Below are 26,072 nucleotides of genomic sequence, written 5' to 3'. Positions count from 1 at the left end.
GAGATTCATGTGGATTAATAAATGTCCTTCCTTCTCAAAGAATTGAGTTAGATTTTAGGGCCAGTTGCTTGCGTGAGACAACTTCATTTGAAGAAGGAAAGGAGGTAAATCTGGAAGAAGAAGGAGAAGGAGGAGGGGGAGGAAATGATTGGCTTTCGTGGGTGAGAGTCTCTGGAAAACCTCCTGTCTTTGGTTCGTCTCAATTCTTTTTATCTTTGTAATGCAGAGCTGGGGATTGGGGATTTTCCTTCTGATGACCTTCTAGAATCCATCCCTGAAGGTGACCAAACACCATGCACTCTATACACAAGGCCCCTATTATTACCTGATGGTAGCTTATACTTCTGTTAGGAAACACACACACACACACACACATACACACACGCTTGCTTGCTTTAATTTACACAGTTGGCAATCACATTGAAGAAAATAGGACCAACATTTTATAGTATTAGATACTCGTTCCTTCATTGACATCTGTGCCAGGGCACTATAAATATGAGACCATTTTAATGACGTATTTTTAGTCCTATTATAAATGATGCTGGTGTGAACATTTGTGTATAAGATTTTATGTGGAAGTAAGTCCACACTTCTTTTGGATATATACCTAGGAGTGGAATTGCTGGGTCATTTCATAACTCCATGCTTAACATCTTAAGAAACTGCCAAACTGTTTTCAAAAGTGCCTGAACCATCATACATTCCCACTAGCTATGTTTTTGCTTTTATATCATTATATATTCTAAATTTTTCTCTACTTATTACTAGATGTTAATTTCACAAACCTTTGCAATCTCATTCTTGATATATCTTTAAATTCTCCTTCTTGTAAAAAACATTTTAAAAATATCTTAAAATGTTACTTGAAAATCCCCATACTATCCTAATAAGAAACAGTGAGATTGTCTAGAAAATGTATTGGATTAGACCAATGTATTACTTAGATAGATATGAGAAGCTATTTGTTTAGGAATCCTGAATTTCAGATTCACATGTCCACATCTTGCTGTGGCACCTCACATCTATAGAATCTCTAATTAAGGAGTAAAGATGGATTGTAGGGACCACTCATAGTCTGAAGGGGAAAGAAAGGAGGTGGAGGCAAAAAGGAAGTGGAAGACTCAGAGAGAGTTGTGAGAAGACCACAAAGACATAACACGCCCACTGTTATGGTTTGATGTAGGCAGAAGGCCAGTGTCTGAGTAACAATCATGGGTCTGGTTTGGACCCCCTTGGAAGCTTGTCTAATTCATGTCATCCTCTTTCTGCAGTTCAAACTACTCTTCCCAATTTACTTCTTTTGGTTTCACCCTACATCTATCCATCCAGTCCCCATCACTGTGGGCAGTGCATGATGAGAAAAAGTAGGGAGTGGGAAAAAGAGGAAAATGAGAAGAAACGTGTTCATGACCCCTTCCCTACTTCTTTGTCTCCCTATTTATTATCAGTCTGGTAGGCATACTGTTTAGTTTGCCTCATCTGGAGAGATAACACTTTCGTCTCTATAAAGCAGTTAGTATCACCTAAGCCACGGAAATGAACTTCCCTATGGAACAATAAAGATGAAATAAGGTAGTGACAAAATCCCACAGGAAGGACTATTAACTAATATTATTAAGTGATACTTCCTAAGTGAAACATCCCCTCCACTGTAATATTTCATTATTAATAGTCCTTGGGAGTTTCAAGAAAAGAAAAACCTTTTTATTTCTCTGGCTTGGTCTCCTGGTATTCATAAAGGAATCTAGGCTATGCTTTATGATGCCAAAAACCAATGGTCAATCCAGTCAGTCTTTTAATAGAACAACAATCAGCCACATTATTTAGTGTTATGTAGACAAACAGCTATTTGAATGAAATATTCACATGCAAATCAGTTGTTTTGACATCATCTGGGCACAGTCCAAGTAAATATTTAAATACTAATTAAAAAATCATTAATTTGAACCATATTTGTTGACTATCTCATATATATAGGAATATTTCCCATTTAACAGATGGCTTCGTATCAATCTCATCTTAGAAATTAGTAAACGCAGATTTTCCCAACCATGGAACAGAGGTACATACATAAGAAGGGGCCATAAGCAAAAAGCAGCTTTTGTTAAAATAAATTGGATTATACATACTTGAGGTTTCCAACATGATGTTATGTGAAGGTAACTTAAAGAAGATAACTCTGGAAACCAGGGCAGTGGTAATTCTTCAGCGGTTGTAAAATAATCTGTGGAAGAGAGCCCGTGGCAATACAAACATTGGAGATCTTGGTTGTTAATCTGTTGTGTTAGTTTCCTAGGACTGCCATAACAAAATAGCAAAAACTAGGTGGCTTAAAAAAAAAAAAAAAGGAAATTGATCATCTCACAGTACTGGAGGCTGGAAGTCCGAGATCAAGCTGTGGGTAGGGTTGGTTCTTTCTGAGGACTGAGAGGAAGAATCTGTTCCATGCTACTTGCCTATCTTCTTGTGGTTTGTTGGCGAGCTTTGGCTTTCCCTGGCTTGTAGATTCATTATCCTTATCTCTGCCTTGATGCTCACGTGAGGTTCTCCCTGTGTGCCTGTCTATGTCCAAATTTACCCTTTTTTTTGAGTACACCAGTCATATTGGATTAGGGGCGCACCCTACTCCAGTATGACCTCATCTTAACTAATTACATCTGCAATGAACCAAATAAGGTCATATTTCCAAATAAAGTCATATTCTGAGGTACTGGGGGTAAGGAGTTCAATATAGAAATTTTTTGGGGGTGACATAAATTTATAAATATAAATTTTTAATGTAATTCAACCCATAACATCTGGTAAGAGATCAATAACACCTTCACAGAGGCCCAGCGGTCTCCGTGATCTCTGGCAAAATTCACTTTTGATCGGATGTTTTGGGGTGGAGATAAGGGCAAAGTAGAAAGACTAATCAGTTTTGTATACATCTGCTGTCAAGTGTATGCCGGGAACATATAATTCTATTTTTTTACTTAATGCCCTCTGATGCCTCTTCTCCACATTTCAGAGGAGTGGGACTAAAAGTTGCTTTAATATTTGGGGTCCGAGAGAAACTCAAACTTTGGCAAAACTGTCAGTTTTTTGAGGGTGCTTTAGGTCTCTTCCAGGCTTGAAGATTATAATATGATAATATTCATACTTTGGATGTTCATATATTTTCCAGTCCAACTTGAAGTTTTGTGTCAGAAGACCCACAGGTATTTTCTTTTACTTTGCATAAAACTGCTCTCTCTTATAGGAGGTATTTTCCCCACCTCGCAAGAATTTTCATTTTCTTAACCTAACAGATGCCCTCTCAGAATCTTCCCTTCTCCTTTATTTGAAAACATGTGCCCGAGTTTCCCAGCTTAACTGCCACATCCTTTTGCCCCACCAGCACTATGGCCATCTCCATCCCATCCTTACCCTAACGTGACTTTGTATTTGGATTTGAGAGATTCACTTGGCTGTTGTTTCCCACCTGGAAAAAAGGAGACCGAAGTCATCCTTTTAAGTATCCTAAACACCTAGGTTAGCATCATCACATCTGAGTCATCAGCCTTTGCTGTAAATGATGGATTGCACTTTGCAAGGCTCTCTCTTTCTTGAGAAAATCACCATCAGTGTCCTGGTAGACTGTAGACTTTTTGTGAGTAATGTCACAGGATATATGTATCAGTATTAAGCTATGCTCGGAAGGCACATTTCTCTTACCTGTGATAATGACCACCACCATCTTGGTCTCCTTCATTTAATAGCTTCTTCAGAAGTGACTCCTTTTAATTACTGCTGATTTTTGTTCCAAAGATCTAATAAGAAAATAAGAGAGGCTATGTCTGTGTGATGCAGGACCAATTGGAGGGTCAAATCAAACCATCAAGCAATTTGGTGGGAGAAAATTGTCAGGCCAAGCTTCCATTTGACACTCTTGACTACGTGTTGTATATGTTTATAAATACATATTTAATGATTAGATGTTTTTATATGGTATATACAAACAAAATCATGTTCCTTAGGTGTCGAGTGAAAGTTATTGAAGTAAAACATGGTTTCCTCTTTATACAAATCACTGACTAAATATTTATTATAAGCCCACTGTGTGCATCACTTGGAGGATGCAAGGAGGCACAAGTCCAGATTCCTGTTCTCAAGGAGCTTGATATCTTGGTGGGGAGCTAATATTCTTCATTCATTTAACACATATATTTTTAAAGCAACTAATATGTTCCAGGCCCAACTTAAGAACTGATATACATGCTAAGTAAGCCATCATCCATCCTTATCTCAAGAAGGTTATAGTTTACTGGAGGATGTAGACAAGTTGACAGAAGGTGGCAAAAGTTTGGTAAAGACTTTACTAGAGGCAAGCACAGGGCATTGTAAGAGTTGGTATTAGGGGTATCTAACTCAGACTGAGAGGGAACATAACTAAGGTGTTATGTTCCTGGAGGTGGAAGATAACTAAGACCAATGTATGCCAGTGCCATAAGTGTTCATCTCTAACCAGAGGGGTGCAGGCATAGGTGGCATTCAAAGATGGGGGAGGTCACCTCATGTCTGGGTGATGAAGGGGGACTTCATGAAGGAGTGGGACTTGAGATACACTGTGAAAGTTGATGTCAGAAACTTCACAGACCTTGCTGTGTGGTGCCTGTGCATTGTGGATACTCTCTGCAGGGAGTTCTGGTTATGAGACAAGCTTGGGGTCTAGTATGGTCAGAAGGAGATATAATTAGCCAGAAGAGAAGGGCTTGGCATTGAATCTGATAGCTAGTATTGCTATCTAAATGGTGTCACCTGAGTCATCAGTATGTGTGTGTGTTAAGGGGTTGCTATGGAGAGGTATCTCATAGAAGATGGGTATGGGAAGCGGGTAGTTGGCTACTTTGAGTTGATGAAGAGATATTGGCATGAAAAGACTATTCTGGTATATGAGTTAGGAATGCTTTTGTCTGCAAGTAATGAAACCTAACTAAGAATTGCTTTAACAAAAAAGGATTGCTTTTTCCTGCATAGCCCAATGTCTGGTGATATTGGTTCAACGGCTCAAAAATGTCAGGGCTGGCATCCCTGCCATCCCTGCCATCCCTGTGGCCTTCCCACCACGGTCATTGCCTCTGGTCAAAATATGACTGTTACAGTTCTAGACACATCAGGTCTGTATTTAAGACATGAGGGAAGGGGAAAGTTGTGTCTATTCCTTTAATAAGGAAATGTAATATTTTCTCCAGAACCACTCCAGTAAATTTCCTTTTATATCTGAATGATCAGACTTGTAGCACATGGCCACTCCTACACTCATGAGACATTGGGGAAAGATTAGCTTTTTCAGCTTCTCAGAGAAGGGAGAAGGAGGTTGGAAATGAGTGTTTGGTGGACCAGGCAGGAATGTGTGTGCGTGTATGTGTGTTTGTGTATGTTTGTCTTGTAGGGGTGCCAGGGTTACTTTGTGGCCTAGGCTGGGAGTCCGGGGCTAGGTGCAGTACCAAGAGATGCCCTCAAGGGGGAGCCAAAGAGAAGGCCACTCAGCTGGGCCCACACACGGTGCTCATTTCTTGATTCTTTGGGGTAGCTCTTCTCCACTGTCGTTCTTTCTCTATCCCTTCCATGGATCCATATCCTCTCCCTGCCTCTCATATGTTAGCTTTTTCTTGGATTTTGCCATTGGCCTCTTTTCTTCTCACCCTGCCCACACCTGGAGAGAATTCAGGAAGCTGACATTGGAAGGGCCTGAGATTCCTGCCAGGCCTAGCAGCTGTGCCAACCATGAACTCCCTCTGGGTAGGGTTTAGAGTTGCCAAGTCTCACATCCCAGTTAGAGAGGAAGAAAATAACAGGGGCTTGAGTGCCCGATGATGAGTGCTAGGCCAGTGTTAAGCCAGACTGGAGTCACCCTGGGATAAGAAATCTGTTCTCTGAAGACAAGCTTGATTTCAGACTTATGTATTTTCTACATGGTTTCTGCCTTTCCCTTTAGTGTCTTGGTAAACTTGTTTTCCAGAAACGCCACGCTCGTTATCTCAGAACTAAAAGAGAAAGGGAAATTGCCCACCCCATGCCAATGAGACCCTCATCCTTACATCTCAGGCTAGGAATAGAAGTCAACCCGTCATAGCCTGGGATACTGGTAGGAATGGGACAGTTAGTCAAGTAAATACCTAGGAGGTAACCAAGAACACGGGTGGTTTCTACTGTCCTCTCAGTAGAATTCATTTAGAAGTGATTCATTCAGGCCGGGCGTGGTGGCTCATGCCTGTAATCCCAGCACTTTGGGAGGCTGAGATGGGTGGATCACCTGAGGTGGGGAGTTCGAGACCAGCCTGATCAACATGGAGAAACCCCGTCTCTACTACAAATACAAAATTAGCTGGGCGTGGTGGCACATGCGTGTAATCCCAGCTACTCGGGAGGCTGAAGCAGGAGAATCACTTGAACCCAGGAGGCAGAGGTTGCGGTGAGCTGAGATCGCGCCATTGCACTCCAGTCTGGTAACAAGAGTGAAACGCCATCTCAAAAAAAAAAAAAAACAAAAACAAAAAAAAAGAAGTGATTCATTCAGAAGTGATTTTCAGCCACAGTTGCTAGTGAGATTGGGGAATCGAAATTTCTGGTGAAGTTGACATGCGGGGATTTAACATAAAGAAATACTTTGCCCTACTTAGTGGTTTTTTAAAAATTAAAAGAAAAATTTGTGGCTACATAGTAGGTGTATATATTTATGGAGTACATGAGATGTTTTGATACAGGCATGCTATGTGAAATAAGCACATCATGAAAAATGGGGTATCCATCCCCTCAAGTATTTATCCATTGAGTTGCCAACAATCCAATTACACTCTTTAAGTTATTTTAAAATGTACAGTTAGTATTGAGTATAGTCACCGTGTTGTGTTATCACATAGTAGGTCTTATTCATTCTTTCTATCAAGTGGTTTTTAATCACAGTGTTGATTTTGCATTTCAGAGAGCATTAAAGGTGGGCGTAAATGTTTATTAAAGGGCAGCATGGCCTACAAAAGCTAAGAAACACTGCTAGGGACAGTGAGGCAGGGCAGAGTGGGGCGTCGCGTGGAGACAGGTTAGATGACAAACCTTGTCTGTATTGCAAGTTGCCTAAGATGGAAACTTCTCTTGTACATCAGTGAGAAGACTTGGCCACTTTACCATGTGACCAAAGGTGGGAACTAGGGCAGGTATTCTTAATCTTTCTGGTGCCATGCACAGCTTTGGAAGGCTGGGGAAGCCTATGAATTCCCTCTCAGGAAGTGTTTTTAAAAGCATAAAATAAAATATACTGTATAACAAAGGAAATCAATTATATCAAAATACAGCTACCAAAATATATTTTAAAAACAGGTTTGTGAAACAGTAATACAGGTGCTTCTTTATTAACACGTTAAATAACAAGATCTAACAACAGGTCTAATAACTTCAGTACTTTTGAAGTAGTGTGAGTGTTAACAGGATTTTGAGATATCTGCAACAACTGAAATGTGGTATGAAAATAACTGTGAATTTTATTGGCGACAAAGTCACAGGCACTGCTAGTAGTGCTGCAGTTTGTTACCTACGTTGATTTAAAAGAAATGCCAAATTTCAGTTAAAGATTAGAGGGAAAAAAAGTAAATGTTTCCCATCCAAGTTAGAGACTCCTGAATTCTACCCACAGGCCTCATGAGGGTCTACAAGTTTAGAGCTTCTGGCTACAGAGAGGAGAAAAGAGGGGACTATATAACAGCAGATCAGTGTTGCAATTAGGGAGGGCAGGCAGAAGACTAGACACTAACCATGGAGGCAGCTCTGTCATTTGTCCTGGGCAATATCCCTTTTTTTCATGAAGGATCTGGAGTAGAAGCTACACTTCATTTCCTGGGTCTGTTTGGACTCTTAGATAGTGCCATGCTCAGGAAATGGTGTCGTTAATTTTTTATTGACAGTGGACTTGGTTATCTTGCAGGAGATTAATGGACTTAGAGTCTGGTCCAAGCCTATGAGGGTTTCTTGTAATGGTTTGCTTCCAGCCTTTCTGCCCTGACTGGATGTGATGAGCATTCACACAGTGTCAGCCAATGTAATATTTATTTGCCTCCTCCCTGAATGTGCTAAACGAAAAGCCAACATCAAATGCAAAGGAAAAGGTGCAAGAAAAGGATTTGGCTCTGGGTTCTCCCTCTTTCTGGATATGGCACTGGGAGTCTAATTACTAACCCACATCGAGCCCTCAGTCAGAAGGTCGCCTCAAGACTCATGTTAATCATTATTCTCATTTTGCAAACAGAAAAGAGAACTAGCCATGGGTTCAAGGCTGGAGAGCATGTCAGGGTGTGATGAATAGAATTTCCAACTAAAGAATCACAATCCTTCTGGCCATGGATGCAGTTAGTTACACTTTTAAAAAAGCATGCCTACCAGTAAGCAAGTAATTATTGAATGTCTGGCATGTGACTAGCAAGGAGAGGAAGGGGGTCTCTTTTAGCTATGATGGTCAGGCACGGCCTCTCTGCGGAGGTGAAGTTGGATTTGAGAGCAAAATGAAAAGCAAGCTGCCATGCAAAGATCTGGGTGAAAGCACTCCAGTTAGAGAGAATGGAGTGTAGGAATGCCCTGACATAGCAGCAAATGGTGAGGGATGGGAGAAGGCCAGTGTGCATGAGAGGGAACATGGCAGGTGATGGAGCTGGAGAAATAGGCAGACCCAGAGCTCATGGAGGAGTAGGGATTTTGGTCTGGTTGAAATGGGAAGTTGTTAGAAGGTTTGAAGAGAAGCAGCCTGCTTGATCAGCATGCTCTGATTTCTTTTTCCCTTGATAACTCTTGCTGCTGTGTGAGGAGAGACTGTCTGGGAGCAAGAGTACAAGGGAGGCGAAGATTGTCATCCCAATGGGGACTTGTGGTGACTTGGACTGGGTGTCCTAGTCAACTTGGATTGCTATAACAAAATACCATATTTTTGGTGGCGTAACGATAGACATTCATTTCTCACAGTTCTAGAGGCTGAGAGGTCTAAAATCAAGGTGCTGGCAGATTCAGTTCCTGGTTTGCAGACGGCCACCTTCTCATTGACTCCTCACCCGATGGAGAGAGAGAGAGGGCTCTGAGGTCTCTTCCTCTCCTTATAAGGACACTCATCCCATCATGAGGTTCCCACCTTCAAAACGTCATCAAAACCTAGTCACCTCCCAGAGGCCCCACCTCCTAATACCATCACATTGGGGGAAAGCACTTCAACACGTGAATTTGGGGGCGGGGACAAACACTTAGTCTGTAAGACGAGGGTTGTAGCTGTGCATATATTGAGAAGTGGTCAGATTCTGGAGATGGTTTAGAGGCATAGAATAGCACTTACTGATGAATTAGATATGGGACATAAAAGAAAGCAAGGTGTCAAAGATGACTCCCCAGCAACGTGGAGAGAAGTTTCTGGGTGAGGGATGGGTACCCAGAAGTCTGCCATACCTAGCAGCTCTCTCTGTGGGGAAAATGTCAGGTTATGTGAAGTCTGTCTTATGTCCTCTGATACTTCTCCCTTGGAGTCTTCTGAATCCCACCACTTTTTCAGTCTCTAATTTCCTTTTTTGTTTTTTTTTTTTTTAAGTTCCCAAGGGCTGCAACCATGCTCCACTTTCTTAGAAAGCTCTATGAGGTAGCAGATAGATGGTAGGGTTTGGAATGCAAAACAACTAGCTCTTGAATCCTGCTTCCCCCGTTTATTTCTTGTAAGATCTAGGAAATCTGCTTCTCTGGATACCAATTGTTTGCTGTCTATGAAATGGGATGAAATTGCATTACAGAATTTTTGGAGACCAAATAACACAGTGAATGAAAAGTGTCTACCCTAGAGCAGGCTCTCAGTAAACTCATCCAGACTTAAATTTTATTTTTTATTTTATTATTTATTATTATTATTATTATTATTATTTTTTTTTTTTTTTTTTTTTTTTGAGACAGAGTCTTCCTCTGTTGCCCAGGCTGGAGTGCAGTGGTGCAATCTCGGCCCACTGCAACCTCTGCCTCCTGGGTTCAAGTGATTCTCCTGCCTCAGCCTCCCGAGTAGCTGGAATTAACAGGCGTGTGTCACCACACCTGGCTATTTTTTTGTATTTTTAGTAGAGACGGGGTTCCACCATGTTGGTCAGGCTGGTCTCGAACTCCTGACCTCAAGTGATCCTCCCACCTTGGCCTCCCAAAGTGTTGGGATTACAGGTGTGAGCCACCGTGCCCAGCCCAGACTTAAATTTTAATTTACCTTTCTTGTATCCCATTTGGGGCATGGCTTAGTGACAGGCTGGCTAGCTGTTCACTAATAAACTAGTTCATGTTGAAATGTTGTCCTGGTTCTCAAAACTGGCCGCATGTAAGAGCAGCTGGGGAACTTTAAATGCTAAGGCTCCATCTCCTAAGGTTTCTGATTTAGTTGGTTGGGTGGAGAGGGGATGTGAAAGAAGCAGCATTTTTTAACATATTAACATAAATATTTATTATAAAATATGTTTTCCAAAATAAAAAATAAATCGTGAAAAGAGTGCTATCATTTTATATTTCTCCAAATTTCTTTAATGTTTGGCTTAATAGAAGACAGCTGGATTCTCATATCTGCTCCTGCATTCAGTCTGGATGGTTGAGGCTATTCATCTTTACAAGAAACAGTATTTTTAAAAAGCTTCCCATGTATTTCTAATGAGAAGCTAGGTTTGAGATCCAGTGTTAAATCAGTGAACAATTTTAATTTAGTTAATGACCATGAAGTACGCAGTAGCATTTCTAGAATAATGTTGGAGTTGTGAAGATTTACCCCAAGTTGGAGTTTCATTTAAGGAAGGGAAGGCGCTTCTAAAGAGTCCCTCCATAGCTAATATGTATTGTACACTAGCTATGTGTCAGACAGTGTTCTAAGTCCTCGCCCTGCCTTTTCTCTCTCTCCTGACCTTAGCCACATTGGTTACGGTTTTTAGCCAATTTTCTTGTTCCTTTAAAATCTCACATTCCCTGCCTTCACACATGCTATTTCTTCTGGCCTGCCCCTTATATATTCCCTTTGCACTGAGAACTTCTTATTCCTAATATTGTTTAGATTTCCCTTTACCCTTCATCTTTGTAGGCATTTACTGTTTTGTGGGTATTTCCTTATTTAATATCTGTCTTCTACACTATGATGTAAGCTCCACAAAGGTGGGATAGGGTCTGTTTTGTTCACCATTGAATCCTCAGTGCCTAACTGGCTTGGTAATATTTGTTGAATGAGCCCAAGGGAGGACACTTCTTTTTTCAGTACTAGACTTCATCAAGAGCGGTCTGTAGCTGGGGACAAATTCCAATGGCAGCTTCCCAGAGGACTCTGAGTGACTGTCCCCTTCCAAGCTGGGTTCTTGGTGCTGAATCCAGTCAAGCGGTCACTCTCTGCCACCTCATGGCCTCATTGTGCGTTCCTGTTATGTGGCCTTAGGACTATGCAGTGGTTTCGATAACATCCAAATGCCCACACAGAAAGGGTTGGAATCTTGGATTGTTGTTTGTGTGAGCCTCCTCTGCTTCTGTGTAAATTCCTGGCTATTAATTGATACATGGTTTGAGGCGCTGGGACCATTTGTCTAGGCAGCGTTACCCATGTCTGTGTTGGGTGCTGGGATGTGGTGAGGGCGGGGAGTCGAATGGGGCAGTTGACTAAATTCCACTGGCTCAGGCCCCAATTTCATCAAGATTTTTCATTATCAAATGCTTCACTGGCCTGTGGGTCAAAAGTGTGTTTTGATTAGTAATAATATGTAGTAAATTTTGGTGCCTGCCTACACTTTCTATAAGGGAATTGGTGGTGTGTTTTGGAGACAAAGCCCCAAGGTCATTTTTTTGTTGCCACATTGCCAAATATGAGACCTTTCGTATTTCAAGTTTGTAGGGCAGGCTGGGTGCGGTGACTCACGCCTGTAATCCGAACACTTTGGGAGGCCGAGGCGGGTGGATCAGCTGTCAGGAGTTTGAGACAAGCTGGCCAACATGGTGAAACCCCGTCTCTACCAAAAAATATAAAAATTAGCCGGGCATAGTGGTGCACCCCCGTAGTCCCAGCTACTGGGGAGACTGAGGTGGGAGGATTGCTTGAACTGGGGAGGCAGAAGTTGCAGCGAGCTGAGATCGAGCCACTGCACTCCAGCCTGGGTGACAGAGTGAGACCCTGTCTCAAAAAAAAAAAAAAAAAAAAATCAAGTTTGTAGGGCAGAAAAACCTATGCACATCATTGAAAATATTTGTTGAGTAGTTGTGGGATGGGGTCCCTCATAAGCTGACTTTGAGGTAAAACATGAATATAAATATTTTATTTGGGAGGTGATTCCAGGATGCACTGAGAAAAGAGGTGGGAGGTGAGATAGGTAAGAGAAGGAAGCCAATACAGGCACGTTACCGATAGGGTTACCTCTGTGGGTGACTGACCGTCAGTCTGATTATGTGGACTTCTGGGATACTGTATACAACATGCTTCAGAGTTGTCCCACCTAAGAGGTGAGGAAGCTGAGGTATGTATCGAAACACTTCCATCCTTCATTGGTTGACAGCCGCTGGAGGAGGGATGTTGATTCTTGGCCCTTTCAGCCTGCCCCACGTGCACACAGAGCATGTTCCTGTGGCTAGACAGAACCTTCAGGCAGAGAGCCACAAAGATTTTTCTCGAAAGCCATAAGTGTTTAAGAGAACAAATAGCAGCGAGCGGGTGTAGATAGGGCACCAACAGAATCTGCCATACTGAGGACCTCTGTGTATCTGCCACCATGCTAGGAATGGCCAAAAAATTTGCTACTTTGAGGCTTACAGTTCCAAGCAGTGACAATTCAGACAGATCTACAGGACATATAACATATAATAAATGTTCAGGACACATGCTTATCTTCAACAAGTACAAACCAGTAGACAAATTAAGAAAGAATGTGGCCTGTATGGAAACAGATACGTTATGTCAGCCAACACTAGCCCCTTTCTCGTTCTATAGATAAACTAACAGGATTTTGGGGGGAAGATTTAACAAATGTCAAAGATATCACAAAACAATCGTCAGAAAATATACATGATTACATTTGTGTACTTTACATACAGCTTTCCCACAGTTGACAGGGAAGATATAAACAGATTTAAACTGACAAATTTATCATCAAAAAACATTTTTTCTGCCTGTTTGCTGTAACTGAAGAGCTGTTACACTGAATGCAAATTGCTCTATAAATTAGGGTTTATGGTACTGGCCCTACTTGAGAGGTGTATTGTACAGAAGAGTTGAGATGAATAGCGGTAAATACTGGAGGAAATACTGATGTGAAAAGCTTTAGATGTGTGAAGAGGATGCATGTTGTGTGTGGTGGAGGCTGGGTGGGGTGTTGAGGACTAGAATTTAAGATGAACCAGCAACTAGCCTAAGGAACTGGTAAATAAAATAGAACTATTGTGAAACATTTGTCTTATGCTTCATTTCCTTTGTATGCATATATGTGTTTTTTTCCCCACAAAAAGATAAACTAAAGCAAGGGCTGTTAACTCAAAAAATTATTTATCAGGGTAAGGCCTTATCCTGACGTACAAATGTCAACTGGAAGCGTAAGAAAAAATATTTACTTTGACTGGCTTGTGTTTTGCTTTGGGTTTGACTGAAAACCATTAGCATTTATTCCCAACTTCCCATACCACCTCTAAATCACTGAGCCAAAGACTGGCTTCATTTTCTTGAGGTCGTATTAGCTCTGGGCATGAGGGGCCTAGTGATGCTCAGAAAGGGGGCTAAATGCTGCAGTCGACATCTGCCTGAGTTTAGTTTTCAAATGCTCACTTTGATGCATTGCATTAATAATTTTTAGAAGTGATCTTTTTTAAAAACCAAAGTTATTTACCTAGGGAATCATCTTTTTATATTTCCTGAATGATTCATTGGTTAATATTTAATTGAAATACAACACAACGAACACACTAGAGAAATAAAGATACTCTACAGATATAACAAATAATTATGGTATTCTTGTGTGAATACCCTGAAAGAATATCCAGTTTTCTAAATGACTCTTTTAGCTTGAATTTATTTCTGGGCTGTGGTCTTTGCTGCGGTGAAAGTGTGTAGTGCTATTTTCTGGAGTGCAATTACTGATGAGGTTGTTAAATATCAAGGGCTGGGAACCTTTTCCTAAGCTGTGGGCTAAAGTTCTGCTTATTTTTCCCCTTTGTAGTATTGACTGTGTCCTCATGTCAGAGTATAAGCACGATTATATGGGTGGCCTTTAATTCCTACAATGGTTGGTACTTTATGTGCCACCTCCCTTAACTGGTAGGTGGGGGCAGCCTTCAAAAGGCATGGTGAGTGAGGTGTGGTTGTACCTGGCCTAGCATCATTTCAAATCACCATTATTGACACATGCAATAGATGGATTTACCCGGGGGGGGGGTTAATGGATAAAGGGACTCCTTGTAGACTCTCATATCCAGGTGCTCCTCAACTTACAATGGAGTTAGATCCTGATAAACCCATCCTAAGTGGAAAATATGGTTTAGGGGAAAGTACATTTCATTTACCCAACCTACCAAACAGCATAGCTTAGCCTAGCCTACCTTAAATGTCCTCAGAATACTTCCATTAGCCTATAGCTGGGCAAAATCATGTAACACAAAGCCTATTTTATAATAAAGTATTGAATATCTCATGTAATTTATTGAATATTTGTACTGAAAGTGAAAAACAGAATGGTCATATGGGTTCTCAAATTATGGATTCTATTGAATTCATATCACCTTCACACCATTCTAGAGTTGAAAAATCGTTAAGTTGAACCATCATGAGTCAAACTGTCTGTATTTCCTCCACTGGTGCCACCTTTAGTTGTACCCAGTATGACCTTGTAAGATGGCTGGAAAACCATGTTGCGGTTGAAGGATAAGAAAGAACAATGGCAAGGAACTGAAGTATTATCAGAATCATCTCTACAGCTTCTAAAAATAGCATATTGATCCTTTCCCCAATCTCTCACCAGCAATGGAAAAATCCACTTTTTCTTCATTGAGCATCACTGCCTGGATGAATGTATCAGTCAGGATCTAGTTAAGAAAAAAAAAAAAAGATACACTGGGAATTTAAACAGAAGGGATTTAACACAGGAATTGGCTACACCAGCATTGGAAGGCTAAAGAGCAAAAGGGAAGCTGAGGGAGCCGGAGATAATAATTGCAGGAAGCAATGCCCCTGGGCTGGGAGAACAAGAGGGAAGATGTGCTGTTTTAGAATCCAGGAGTTTGGGGAAGGGCCCTTCTGGGGCTGGTGACTGCACCTTTGTGGAGTAGGTGCCCTGCCTCTGGTACGTAGGCCAATGAGTGGGTGATCTAGTGGGTGCTCCAATAGCCCAGATGGCATGGCCCAGTGAGTTAGGGAGCACAGATGGCTGGTCCTCCAGCTGCCGCTGGCACCTCTGAGGGTGTAAAGTGAGGCTGCTATTAGAGAGATGCTGACAGAAACTGGGAAAGAAGTAGGAAGTCCCTTTCCCCGTCCAGCCACACTCCTCTGGGAGATCCTCCACATTCATTCAATCTCCTGATGGTGGAACTGGACAGGAAGCCAGCTAGCAAGGGACTCAGAGAAACATGGCTTGCAGAGACCCAGCTCTAAGATCACAGGGGAGAGTATAGGATGGTGGGCTTGGAGCTGAGAGACAATAGGTAATGGAACATCGCAGTGATGCCCGGTCACCAATGGGAGTGGGTCTTTCTTTGTCCTTTGCCTTAGTTTCTACTGTCCATTCCTATTCAGCCTGGCCTATTCTGCCTGGCCTATTCAGTCTGGTTATTCAACCTGGCCTACTGGAAGCCTTGGCTTCCAAACGGGTAAAGATGTTGCACAAAATGCAGACGAGAGGACTTTAGTTGCAACTTCATGTCAGCAGTATTTTCTCCAGTCTTGCACTTCTGGAGGACCCACTGAAACCCTGCATGTTAAATGGAATGGAATAGTATAATGCGTTTTTGTTTTGAGATAGAGTCTCTGTCTGTTTCCCAGGCTGGAGTGCAGTGGCATGATCTCGGCTCACTGCAACCTCTGCCTCCCGGGTTCAAGCGATTCTCCTGCCTCAGCCTCCCGAGTAGCTGGGATTACAGGCGCCCGCCACCACACCTGGCTAATTTTTGTATTTTTAGTAGAGATGGGGTTTCACCCTGTTGGCCAGGCTGGTCTCGCACTCCTGACCTCAGGTGATCCACCCGCCTCGGCCTCCCAAAGTGTTGGGATTACAGGCGTGAGCCACCGCACCTGGCCAGAATAATATAATTTTGATTTGACTTTAAAATATATCATTAATTTGAAGAAGATTTAAGAATATTGAGGCTTGAGAGAGAGAAGTAATGAAAGCACACTTATCAGAAAAGTTAAACTCAAGCAATAGATAAATCCATTTCCCATATAATCCCTTATGAAATACTTGGCTGTTTACAAGTAAAAACATTCTTATTCTGATTAATTTGAGGATGTAATAAGGTCTTAAAATCCTCCCAGTTCACTTTGAAATGAACCAGCAAGCTGTAAGATTCTCTTTGATCCATGTATGCAAATTGATCTTTGAGGCTGATGCAGGTGACAATGGAATTTTCCAACTGCACAGCAGTGTATGCTTAATTATACATGGTATTGTTAGAAACACCCATTTTTCATGGAATTATGAAGGTTTCATAACTTTGGCAAAGTCATTTAATGAAAGCAGTAGTGAGATTGTGGCACTGATATACTAAGTAACATTTCTAATCATCAGTGATTGGGCTTTATAGGGGTTTTAAGTTTGTGATAAATAACTCCTTTTATGTCTGAGGGTATGTGCTTTATTAAAAACATTTAACATTTGTCAGTGAAAGTTTTTGATAAGATAAGCTGATTCAGTGGCTGATGTTATCATGTACCTTCCAGCAATTAGCATGCTTCCTTTAGGAAATATTTGGGGAAGGAAGGAAAGCAGTAGAGGAGGGAAAAATTTGTAAGGGGGGATAAATATATAGGTGGATTGGTTGTTTAAACAATTATTTGTAAAGTGCTGGAGGTGATAAACTTATTTGTGTCTGGAATGGACATTGATTTCCTATCAAGGAAATTAGAAACGATGCCCAGAAAAGGTCACCCCATGTTCCACTTTCTTTGTTTTTAGGTTTATAGCCTGGGTTCTCTCAATCTCTGAGCTTTTTGAAATTTTCACTGCTCTTTTCTTATTCCCTGTCCTGGGCACATAAGTTTCTTGAGTCTCCACTTGAATCCTCAAGATTGTCCTTTATCTGCTTGGCTGGCAAGCATCATGCTTTTATTTTTCCTTTTAATCATATTTTCTCAGAAAGTGGAAACGGTGATGGCATATGGTTTTGGAATCAGGGTATTCCTCCATCCACTTCAAATTGTCTCAGTACCACAGACTTCCTTGTAGATAAATTACGCACTTCTGAAAACAGGATGAGGTCTTTGAGACCTACAGCTATGCTTAATTATAATGCCTTATATTTGCATAATGTTTTAAAGTACATTGTCTCCTATAAAGGCATTTACCTCATTATATTTTAATTGTATTGTTTACAGGTCTGTCTCTTAATAGGATGTGTACTTCTGGAGGGCCAGAAATATATATTTCTCATCTGGCAGACCGAGTGGCTGGCATATAATTGTGCTTTAATAACCATTTGCTGAATATGGGATAAATCTTGTAGTAGTTTTACTCACAAGGTTATGCTATTAGATGAGTCATTAGATGGAAAAACCCTGATCACTGAGCCTGGTACACAGATGGCTCTCAGTAAATGTTTTTGAGTTAAGTAACAACTCCTGTGATGCAAACAAGTTTATTGTCAGGATGCTTATATGGGGTGGAGACCTGGAATGTGGATCTTTAGCTTCTTAAGGTGAGAATTTTTCCATCCCACCTGCTGGATCTCACACTAACATGTAGCCAAAACAGCAGAGAAGTGCTATTTCATTGGTTCTCTAAATAAATACCATTATTCACTTGAATAAATACATCATATGAGATCATCTTGATAATGTATGACAATAGAAGGGAAGCAGTGTGAAGAGAGTTCAAAATAATGGATAACCCCTCAAAGCACATATTCCTTCCAGAAATGCAAAATATAATGGGGGTAGCAGATTTACTTTCATTATGAAATGTTGTTACAGTTGTAGCAGGCTGCAGCGGAATTCATAAGCATGGATGTTTAATCATTGTTTTTGACTGTAACCTTCAGGAGGCCAGCTTTTGTTATGGTTGGGACTGCTTCCTCAGTGCTTTGCACAGTGCCTGGACTATGGTAGATGTTGGCAGCATTAATGGTCCCAATTCTTCACTCCTTCCTATCCACATCCTTTGCTATCTGACTCTGCAGTTTGTCCCATTAAAGAGACAGATCCTGTGTTCTTGCCTTTCGGTTTTGAGTTTGGCTATGTGACTTGCTTTGGCCAATAGAATGTTAGCAGGCCAGAGGCTTAAAAGGCAGAACAAAAGTTTAGAAAGCACCTGAAAATGATGCTTTTCTTCTTGTGCCTCTGCTGTTGCCATGAGAGGTGCAGGACTGGGCTCACCTTCTAGTCCCAGGAGGAGGATGAGAGACATGTGGAACAGAGCTGAACCACCACAGCCAAGCCAGGCCAGATCAGCTCACTCCCAGCTGAGATCTGCAGAGTTACTCAGCTGAGTCCATCCTAAATTAGTTAACTCTCATCAAACACACACATCTGTGAGAGTATAATGACTTGTTTAGAGCTACGTCGTTTGGGGGTGTTTTTTTGGCAGGGTGGTATTTTTGTGGCAATAGCTAACTGATTCAGATGCTTAATGAATACTTGTTGAATGAATGAATGCATACATAGTATTGCATAGCCAGCTGTCCATAGATACTCATTTAATTTCCTAGTATTTCCCTGTCCCCACCCAAAGGAGTTATTGGGCAGTGAAACACAGAAGAAAATGCTCAGAGTTGTGCATTAGGAGACCCAGGTTTTAACAGTGGCTCTGCCAATCTTAAGTGGCTTCACTGAGGCAAATCTATAAAGCGAAGATGATTATATCAAATCTGTGCCCTGGCAATCTCGTATGAAAAGTGTGACGATGAAAAGACATGGTAGACTTTGAAAAAGTTAAATGTCCTCTACTAATATTATTACCAGGTTTCACCGTAGAGACTCATATGTCTGACCTCATCAGAGCACAAGATATTTTACAAAATAATGTTTTTTCACAAAATAGAAGTTAGTGTGTGTAAATGCCATTAGGCTTATTTTTGCTTTTTTTGTAACCATTTTAAACATAATATTTTGACAAAATCACTGCTTCTTAATGACTCAGGGTTGTAATTATGAGTGGCAACAGTTTTGTCCTTTCATCAATTTAGCTGTAAAACAAGGTGGGATCTAGGATACCTCCAGTGACTTATATTCTTTCTTGTTCTAATGTTGTTTGTCTATTGTGCTGCCTTGCAGTGATGTCTTTGGGAGCTATTGAAATATGGAGAACGTTGGTGACCCTTTCACTGATGTCCACCCGTTGCACAACTGCTCCGCTTGAACAATTCTTCCACCTGTTCTGTTGATCTCATGTTCCTTTGCCCCTGGTGGACTTTCATTGGCTGTCAGTGTGTTGCTATTTCTAATCTATTGCCATTCTCTGCAAACATAGTCATTTGGAGGAGGCTAGTGGTGTCACTACATATTTCAAATATGATTAGGTTCCTAGCTTTTTGGGGCATATGTGCTGCTGGAAGCCCTTTAAACAAATTTTGGGGTTCCCTGGGTTACAACTAGCTGAGGCAGCTGCAAGTTGGACCTCTGATTGGCGAGGCTTTCCTGAATTGATCTTTTCTCCACAGCCATGCTTTAGTATAGTCTCGAGTCTATACCCAAATTGCTCCCCTCCCTTCACTGTATATGGCTTTATGTGCTTTGTAGGAGAAATGAAGCTGACTTTTCAGAAACCTAATCTTCGTCTCCTCTGCTTATTTCCTCTTTGACTTCTAGTGGAGAGTGCTATTTTACATCCCATGTCTCGAGAGTAAACCACCTGGGTGTGCTGATTATGAATGAGCCACTTCTGATCTGTGGTCCCACTAAGGATCTTTCACTTCAGTTATGTCACATGGTATAGTGGAAAGAACACAAATGTAGAGTCGGATTGACATGAACTTACATAGTGGCTTTGCCACCTGTTAATTGTTCTGTCTTCCTCGCTGTGCAATGAAGAACCTCTAGGTACTAGTTTTTCCATCTATAAAATGAGGTTAGTCATAGTTTCTATCTCATTGTCCTGTTTTGAGGTTTAAACTAGCTATAGGTATAGAAGTTTATCATTGTGCTTGGCAAATGTAATACTTTAATCGATGTCATCATTCATCTTATTATCAATATATTCACTGTAGAAATTTGAAAAATATGCAATGGTATAAAAAATTAAAAACACAGAATCCCATTAGAGAATTGTTGTTAATAAACAGAAAATTATTAACTGTTGTAAATAAACATATCACATATACACTATATATAGTGTGTGTTGTCTATATATATATTAATATAGAGAGAGTGTATATATCTATATCTATAAATAGTATGTGTGTGTTGGGGAGGGCGTATTTGCCTAGCCCACTTCAAGTTACTCTTCAAAATGGGTATTTTCCACAGCAATTGTGATTAGAATCTCAAATTTTGGACCACTTTTGGGGTTTCCCAGACCTGCTTCTGGAGCAAAGTATTAACACATATTTTAGCAAGTTTCTTCCCAAGGGGCTATGGAGTGGGGTTCATAATCAAGTTATATAGAATAATTAAAAGCTTCTTATTTTGCAGATAATTTGGCTCAATTTGATGCTATTCTCAAAGTGTGTGCTACATGAATTTTACATAGCTGTTTCTGTGTTTATCTTAGATAAAACGTTTTGAGCCAAAGATGCTCTGGGTTTTGTTTTTTGCGGGGCTGATGTCCAAAAGGTCAGCAATATTTTTCTGGATGGGATGGCAGGAATTATCTGTACAGAATACAGTAGTTATGTTGGGTTTTTTTTTTTTTGTCCCTTTTTTTTTTTTTTTTAATAAGGGATTGCTCTTATTCCCTTAGAGATACCCCACAGATCAGGCAGCCAGAAATCAAGTTCAATGTTCCAAGATGTCAAAGTTTCAGTTGACAAAGAGATTTATCTAACTCGTCTACCTCCTTCTTTGTACAAGATTGAGGCTGGAGAAGTGTCGCAACCCCTCTGCCCTAAATCAGGGAGTAAGATTATCTCCTGTCTGACAATCTAGGGTGAGGCGTTAAGAACTGAGAGGTAGAGTGTTAGATGTGTGAGCATTCCCACTCTTTGGCATGGCCAGAGTGTGGCAGTCTCTTGTGCCTAAGTGGTTACTACAGAAGGTGCCTAGAGATGAAATTCTCTTGATTATACCCCTAAGAGGGCTGCTAGTTTGGTGAGGGAGTCCCATCAGCAAGTCACCATGGGGAGGGTGCTGAGGAGGGGCAAGAACGAGGCCAACTTCCGCTGGATCTTCCATTCCAGGGTGCTATTCAGGGGAGGCCTCCCATGGGCTCCTTTGAAGAATTAATATGCTCTTTCCCCTCAGAGAGGCAGCATTTTAATTCTTGCCTCTCAGAGGGAACCCAGGGCAGTCAGAGTTAGACAGGACAACAGTGACGCCAATAGAAAAGGGATGGTGACCTTACTACCATTGCCACTATTGCATAAGATAATTGCAATTATAACCAATAAAGTAGAGGGAAGACATGAAAAAAAATTATTTCTCTTATCCCTCCCCACCACCTTCAATTCAGAGGAGTCTGAGAAGAAAAGAAGATAGTGCGTGAGATAGAAGCTCCCCTCACTTTGGTCTCACCTCTGCTCAAGGCCTCTGGTGCCACTAATACGCCTGGCTTGGATGAAGACCTTGAATCAAATATGAGATTGGAATTTTGAAATAGGAAAGACTATCTTACCATTAAATTAATATTAATTAAATATTAAGTTAAATATATAAAATTATACAGTAATATAACACAATATGTAACATATAAAATATAAACAAGATAATGAAATATCCCAGAAAGAATTTCATCCAGACCTCCCTCATAATAAAATGAATGTAAACAAAGTAGATGAGAATTTTTAAGTTGGAGAATTGATACTTTTTAAAGATAGGAACTTCAAAATTAAATCAATAAATACCAATATGTGTGTTTGCACTTTTATGTAAAGTTTATACATTTTATAATTGCTTAACCTATCATTTTATTATTACTTTTTTGAGATGGAGTCTTGCTCTGTCACCCGGGCTGGAGTGCAATGGCGCGATCTCAGCTCACTGCAACCTCTACCTCCCGGGTTCAAGCAATTCTCCTGCCTCTGCCTCCTGAGTAGCTGGGATTACAGGCGCCCGCCACCACGCCCTGCTAATTTTTTGTATTTTTAGTGGAGATGGGGTTTCACCATGTTAGCCAGGCTGGCCTTGAACTCCTGACCTTGTGATCCACCCGCCTCAGCCTCCCAAATTGCTGGGATTACAGGCGTGAGCCATCTTGCCCAACTCATAACCTATTACTTTAAAATTTAGTCTAGATGATATTTAGTATGAATGTCTATAGGATTTTTTAAGAACTCAAAAATACCAGCTGAGAAAATTCGTACTGTGCTAAAATATAGTTTATGGGAGAAGTTCTCAAGAGGAAATTGCAAAAAAAAAAAAAAAAATTAGAATAACCAATGTCTTTAAGTGAAAGGAAATGTCATAAATAGAGACACTGAGACATTTCCCTTTTCTTTACTGCTCTGTCAGTGATTTATTTGAGACTGAGGGCAGATGCCTGGATGATTTGTGAGGCCTACCTAATGCCATGGTGGTAGGGATCAATGGTTTGCTCTAAGAAGTAGTAAAATGCATCATCTCTATTGAACAAACGATATTTCTAAAAATATTTTGCTAAGCATAGGAGTAAAACTTGAGATTTACTGTCAGGAAAGAAACATTAGAAAGTTAATCCATCTGCCTCATGAGATGATTGGCATTTCTCTCAATCAAACTTTATCTGTCATTCCCCTTGAAAGGAAACAGGTGCCTCGAAAAAATTGTTCATTTCTAGACAGTCTTCTTTGAAAGAGGAAGAAGAATTCTGCTTGACACAGTGCAGTTTACTGTATCACTTGTTTTCAGCAGGAGTGGAGGATAAGGGATTACTAAAACCAAATGAAGCAAAATGAATTAAGATGTAACTGTGTACCCAAAGCTAGGTGACTAAAAGAAGTGCTTTCTGTTTAATTATTTATTTTTTACTTTACTCATAAAACAAATTATAAACTCTATGCAAAAAATTTGGAAAAGTCAAATGAACACTAATCAGAAAAGCAATGACACCACCTGAAGGTAACTTTCTTGTCTGTATCCATTTAATTTTTTTATATGGTTCTGCTTTATTTAAAATATTTGCAGGCTGTGGATTTCAAACCAGAGACATGAAACCTGGAAACTTGATACTGCTGTACAAGAGAAAAAAAAGAGTGAGAAGTGCAGCAAAGGATTTTTGAAACTGCAGAAATGTGGTGAATGTGTTTTTAAAAGATATTGCAAGTTAAATTGTTGTTAACAATAATTAATACTTTTGTTCTGGGAAAATACATCCATATTTTATGAATAAAATACATTCTAATACATACTAACTACTGTATATGATTAGTATGTAGGGCTGTGGTAGTCCAGGAAACATTAGGAAGTTGTGAACTTACAATTTTACAAATGTCACACATGGAATCCAGAAATAAATGGATTAGAGTATTATCAAGCACTAGAACTCTTGATAATGGATATGAAAGCTTTTTTGTCAATTCAGATGTGCACTAAAGATACTATTATGACTATTAATTATTATTATTATTACTAAATATATGGAAACAAAATCAACATGAGAAAAACTGAAATTCTACAGAAATGTCTTCCAATTCTTTAGGAAGATATAATGGGCTGAATATGCCGTGTTAGTAAGAAATAGGTAAAGTGTGGCCACGTAAAAGAGTGATTGCATTTGATCCTATGAATCCCAAGGAGGCTAATTTTTTTTTTTTTTTTTTTTTTTAAGGATAAAAGGATGTTCCCAGGATAAAGATTTTGAATAGCTTCCTTAATTTAAAAAATACCTTTAGAAGTAAATATTAAATTAAATGATAACTAAATAGTATCCTACCCTTACCAGAAAATTTCTCATAACTTTCAGACTAAGTCCAGCCATTTTGTTTCCCTTTGGATGTCCCTTGATTAAAGCCTGGGCAGGGTTTTGGGAGCATATTGAGTTGTTTCCCTTTTTGAAAAACATTTTGGTCTTTTCATGTTGAGCATTTTCCCTAAGTCAGCCTGTTAAAATATTGCTTTCATGTTTTAGTTAGAAACATTTCCAGCACTTGAAAAGCAAATACAGTATGTTTATGTCATCTAACAAGTCGCAAGCTTTTTGCTAGTCTTTCACTGATGTTAAAACTACATAATTTGTAACAGCCCAAAATGGCTGAGATTGCAGGAAGTTGAATTGTCTTTTCTTTGAAAATTTAACATTATTATTATGACAGGGTCTTTATTTTATTCCTCTGTATGAGTCGAGGTAGGATCGGTGTCATAACAAACAATTCCAAAAATCTCAGTGGCTTAATACAATGAGAGTTTATTTATTGTTCATGTCAGATTTTAACTCAGATAGGGAACGTGGGTGATTCTATTCCACTCAGTCCTTCAGGGATCCAGTCCCTGTCCATCATGTGGTATAGATCGCTTCCGCCCAGATTTCATTGGCTAGACTCAAGGACATAACCACTCCTAACTGTAATCCAGCTATATGCTCAGGAGGAAAAAAAAATGGTACTTTGTGAATGCGTAGTAGTCTCTGTATTACCCCCCTTAAATTGGAATAATATGCAATAAAAAGTCTGAACTTTTCTAGATTGTTTCTTAAAACAGGAACTCACCATTACAATTAGAAGAATGGTTATGTAGTAAACATTTTGGCTTTGAAGTGTCCCCAGTACATACTTGGGCATTGCAAATTGGTTTTGGGGAGACTGAGGGTTGCTGAGCTGTAGGGGCCTTGATTCATGGTCACACATCAGCACATGGAATTCTATGGGGCAGTGATTTCTGACCTGAGGGCTCCCATTCCTGAAAATTCTGAAAATGGATCCATGAATCCACATGCAAAAACACATCTAAATCAGCCACTGAGCCAGGACAGGGGACATTACATAATGCCCAAGAGACAATACCGTTCTTTGTTAATGATACACTTCTAGGAATTGGGTAGTCTTTCTTGGAGTCTGTTTATGATGGCGCCTACCAAACTGAAGGGTGTTTGGGGAGGAGTGACTAAGAGAATGAGGACACTTCAAACCATATCATTCATTCCACAGCATTGAAAGCCTTCCACGTTTTATTCACTGTGGGCTGGAGGTATGGGGAGAACAAAAGCAGCAGTGTTTCTGCCTTCATGGAACTTAATAATGGTGATAATGAACAAGGAAAAAAATGTGTGAGCATGTTAAATTGAACTAGTTATAAATTCATGAAGAAAATAAAATGAGGTGCTAGGGGCTATCTGGTAGGGGCGGGACTTCATTAGCTGGAGTAAGTCAAGAAAGTCTTGCTGAGGAAGTGAGATATTTTAGTGGCGAGCTGGATGATAAGAAGGATCCAGCCATGTGGGAAAGAACATTCCAGATAAAAGCTCTAAGGTGGGAATGACCTTGCTGTGTTCATGTAACAAAAAGGCCAGCGTGGCTGGAGTCCTGAGCAAAGGGGAGGAGTGGTGAAGAAGCAGTCAAAGATGGGCTGCGTCCATCTCGTCCATCTCGTGGTATTTGGATTTCATTCTAAGTGTGATGAGAGTTTTAGGTAGGAAAGTGACACGACTGGCTTTACATTATTAAAATGGCATTCTGGCTGCTATGTGGTGAATGGACAAAACAGGAGCTGGGTGGCACATTGCCCCAGAAGATGGGAGTATAGTGATTTTGCTGCTGGGGGCTGTGTTCTACGAAGTTTTAACCCCAGATTCTCATAGGAAACATGGACAGTGCAGCTGCAGGACTGATGTGTGAGCAGC

Source organism: Pongo pygmaeus, chromosome X (assembly GCF_028885625.2).
Source record: "Pongo pygmaeus isolate AG05252 chromosome X, NHGRI_mPonPyg2-v2.0_pri, whole genome shotgun sequence".
Lineage (NCBI taxonomy): Eukaryota > Metazoa > Chordata > Mammalia > Primates > Hominidae > Pongo > Pongo pygmaeus.
Note: the sequence above shows the minus strand (reverse complement) of the source record.